Source organism: Mandrillus leucophaeus, unplaced genomic scaffold (assembly GCF_000951045.1).
Source record: "Mandrillus leucophaeus isolate KB7577 unplaced genomic scaffold, Mleu.le_1.0 Scaffold1107, whole genome shotgun sequence".
Classification (NCBI taxonomy): Eukaryota; Metazoa; Chordata; class Mammalia; order Primates; family Cercopithecidae; genus Mandrillus; species Mandrillus leucophaeus.
In genome coordinates this window covers 119,760-120,417 of record NW_012099288.1, presented here as the reverse complement: position 1 = coordinate 120,417, position 658 = coordinate 119,760, and the positions used below count along the sequence as shown (strand labels likewise).

Sequence of the window (658 nt, the reverse complement as noted above, 5' to 3'; positions counted from 1 at the left end):
TTCCTAAACCAGAGGTGGTCATGTTGGAGCAAGGAAAGGAACCATGGGCACTGCAGGGTGAAAGGCCACGTCAGAGCTGCCCAGGTGAGTGACGTGAGGTGAGTGTGACTCAGGTTAGATGGGAGATGGGAGGAAATCTCAGCTGTCTTGAAAAACACTGGAACCTGTGAAGTGCTGTTATGACCACTCTTCAGGAAGGTTCTGAATTTTTTGTATTGCTTGATGCCTCTCAAATCACTAAATGCCTTCTACCTGGATGACCTTCCTTGTTGATTATAAGTCATGTGCTAGTCAGCCTCATTAAAGATATATCTTCATTATGTTCCTTTTCTGTAACATTCTTTTTTTCCCTACCTTCCATATTGTCCTAGAGTCTCTTGTTTACATCCAGGCATTCCCAGATCTGCTTTCTTTCAAAATTACTCTGTGTCACACACTCCCACTCCTGCTACACCCCTTTTATTTCTGTCTTTCTCACCGTAAGATGCCTCAGAACTTTATCTCTGGGCCAGGTGTGGTTGCTCATGCCTGAAATCCCAGCACTTTGGGAGGCCTTGGTGGATGTATCTCTTGAGGTCAGTAGTTTGAAACCCACCTGGACAACATGGCAAAACCCCATCTCTACTAAAAATACAAAAATTAGCTGGGTGTGGTGGTG

At 44.8% G+C, this 658-nt stretch overlaps 2 protein-coding genes across 2 annotated transcripts in view; both read left to right on the top strand.

The window, feature by feature from the left end:
* ZNF585A (zinc finger protein 585A) overlaps positions 1 to 658 on the top strand; it is a 64,588-nt gene that overhangs the window by 8,158 nt on the left and 55,772 nt on the right.
* Positions 1 to 658, top strand: part of LOC105548536 (zinc finger protein 585B) — a 7,753-nt gene continuing 7,095 nt past the window's right edge. Inside the window, exon 1 of the mRNA XM_011992595.1 lies at positions 1 to 84. The gene's annotated coding sequence lies outside the window, so the exon portion shown is untranslated. The remainder of the gene's footprint in view (positions 85 to 658) is intronic.